This window comes from Bacillus rossius, chromosome 15 (assembly GCF_032445375.1).
Source record: "Bacillus rossius redtenbacheri isolate Brsri chromosome 15, Brsri_v3, whole genome shotgun sequence".
NCBI lineage: Eukaryota > Metazoa > Arthropoda > Insecta > Phasmatodea > Bacillidae > Bacillus > Bacillus rossius.
In genome coordinates, this window is record NC_086342.1 from 35,537,417 (window position 1) to 35,540,891 (window position 3,475).

Here is a 3,475-nt window from a genome sequence, read left to right on the forward strand (position 1 = left end):
TAGGTTTTGTTTTTATGAATAACTTTACCAAACAAAATAAAAATTATTTCGCATAAAAATCGCTTATTTACTTTTCAAACTTGATTTTAGTATAAAATGTGCGACGATCGTGCGATAAAACACGGTATTTGCATGAATATGAAATTTAATATTTTAAGTGTACAGACCTTATGATATTTAAATGTTTTAACTATTTAAAAAATAGAGCTCATAACAGGCCATGACCTTAAAAATAGTTGGAATAGTGACCTAAAATAAAGTGACCAATGGTGATTTACAGAGAGAATTAAGTGACCAATAGTGGCATTTCCTTCTATATTTCCAGGAATTAATAAATAATAAGGAAAAAAATTGGTTTCAGATACCACATGAATTGTTAAATCTATGAATTATTCCTTAATAGCAGTATTATTTGCAACTTACTAGTTTTTTCTGAATAGCTTTTTGCCTACGTCATCAATGATTAGCTCACTGATTTTTTATTCCAAATTTGTATAGCCCTTTTGAAAACTATTATAAAAATGTTTGACTTAAATTGTGCAGAGATTTTGTGTGATCATTCATGAGCCTTTAAACTTGTGTATATTTGGCCCATCTGAACCAAGCACTAGCAATGATTAGAAACAAGAAATTATGGTGGATTGTGATAAAACTGCAATAACAGCAAAAACTATGTCAATACACCATATGCCACTTAAATGCATTTTATTACACCATAAAGCACTGAAATGCAACTAAAATCATGAAATCAGCCATCATTTTTAATCAAAACTTTATTAAGATCATGTAAGCATAATTTTAATATAGTAAATTCAATTGTTAATTTATTTAGCATGACGTTTGTATCAAAATGCATTACTAACTAGATTGAATTTTTTTTTTACTTTGATCTTGCAACTGTTACAAGTAGCTTATTTTTAGATTGCAGCATTGATACATTTTTTCAGACATTCAAGTACTTGCCAATTTATTTTTATTGTTCCGAGTAGTGTTATAAATGCTTTTTACAAATTGTTATATTTTGAAAGTACGTTATGTATCAGTCAAAATGAAACTGTTTTAATGGAATATGTATAATCAAACTTAAGTGCCATATTCGTTAAAGGGTTGTTACCACAACGCCGAACGTACAATAACGCTGAATACCATAACGCTGAATGCCAAATTGACCGCAACGCAGGCAGCTAGAAAACTGCTGTGTACCACAACGCCGAAATACAGTAACCTGAAAAATGCTGCGGGGAGGGGGGGGCCACAGGAGCAAAATGAAAAACAACTGAATGAATTTGTGTGTGTTTCTTAAATGTATCTTAACGCCGAAATACCACAACCTAATGGTATCCTGCAATGGCATTTTTGGGCGTTGTGGTACACAGCAGTTTTCTAGCTGTTGGCGTTGTAGTCAATTTGGCATTCGGCGTTATGGTTTTCGATGTTATTGTACGTTCGGCGTTGTGGTGCGTCCCCTTCGTTAAATAATAGGTTATCATTAGGATTAAAAAATTAATTAAAAAACAAAACAGTAACACGGAACAATGTTTCATAAATGAAATTGACCTAAAAATAAAACCATAAAATCTTCTCTATAGCAATAAATGACTGGGTAGTTGAACATCTATACTGTAGCCTTACAAGATTTTTGCCCAAGAAAAATGTCTCCAGATGACTTGACTTACCAGTACCACCTGATTAATCACATTTAAACAATACGAAACCATTCATTGCTGATTATATTTTCCGAGCAGAATTTTTTTAATCATGGGTGAATTGTGTAGCAAGGTGCCAACAGCCAGCACTACATCTTCTAAGATATTTTCCTTGAAATAAGGTTCAGGTACTCCATTTGAAAGACAAAAAAAATACTCAGGAACTTCAGCAGGAAATATAGCTTGAAAGGTTTCCAAAATTCCACTGGCTAAAGATGCTGTGCTCTTGTTGCAATGCAATATTTTGCCAACACCAGAAGAGAATGAAACTAAAAAACTAAAGGCTGCAGTGTAGGGAAAAAAGTGGCATCTCAGTATAATTGACACATCACAGAGTATGTATAAGGGACAAGATTTTATGGTTTTATTTTTAGGTACATTTCATTTTTAAAACAGGAGATTTCATTGTTATTGTTTTATTTTTACACTTTGAGTTTAATCATAAGAATGGTGTATTTATTCCAAACATAAAACTGAAATATTTCTTAATATATACTTATTTCACAAAATAGTCACATTTTTTCTGACACATGATGCACTTATGTAAGTATGTCGCAAATACTTATTCTGAAAAATTAATTAGCATATTTTTCAGTGTTTGAAAAATGTGCCAACTTGATTAATGTAAAATATGTAACTAATAAGAGGGGCAAGATCAAAAAACATGATTTTAATTGTTTCCAATCCATTTAATTTATACATTTTGGTACAAAAGTCATGCTAAATATTTACATTTAATGAATTTACGATAATGAAAGGTAACATTTTTGTGTTATTGAATTAGGTAAGTTTTGTCAAATTTCTGGTTGATTTCATGTTTTTAAATACATTTGTGCTAAATTGTGTGTTAACTTGAATTTTGGTGTTATATGTTGTATTTACATGCGTTGCGTGTTATTTCGGTTTCATTGCAATTCACCGTATAATCTTCTCTCCAGGTATTAGATATGCTGGAAGCAAGAGTGGAGTGACAGCAGTAAGGCAAAGTTTAAGAGATTCTATCTTAACGTGAGCATTTTCCTTATGCTATTTATAGAATGCTATGACAATACTTTGATTTTTGGATACGCTCTTCTTGGGGTCACGTTGTGCAAAGGTCCTTCACTTTTGAGGCCATGCTGGTTGAGTGCTCTGATCACAGCCAAACCTGGATGCTTCACAACGTGGACGTTGTCGACAGCTGGTGGGATTTATTGGAGTACTCCTGTTCATTGTCATACTCCAATTCATTGTCAATACTCCTTTCTCATGCTATATCATCTCCTATCATCTTTAATGTCATTGATGTTGACAAGACATTAAGCCCATTTATTGACTAATTACTTCATACGTAAAGTGTTGTTACTTAACTTCTTAACCATTTTAGATGCCTATTTTTGATCATTCTTTCTAGTTTCTGATTCTAGCTCACTTCCTATTCATCAGGACTTTTGATTTTAATTAGTGGTGCACCGATGCGGATACCGATGAATCGTAATCGGCGATTATGGGTACTTACCGATTAATTGTAATCTGCGATTATCGTAACGATTACTTGCCGATTATTTACGTCCCGGCGTAATTAAGTAGGTTTTTACCGTGCAATATTTTGTTACACATTTTAGGACGAAATACGGTAATATTTGTATATATTACAAAATTTATCTAACTGCGTCATATAATTACAGATATTTCATTAAGTTTAATAAATCTCATTGCCTCAAACAATAAAAAATGCATTTTTCCTACACGTTTATTTACGTTTCCTCTTTTGTTTAGTGGCCTTGTAC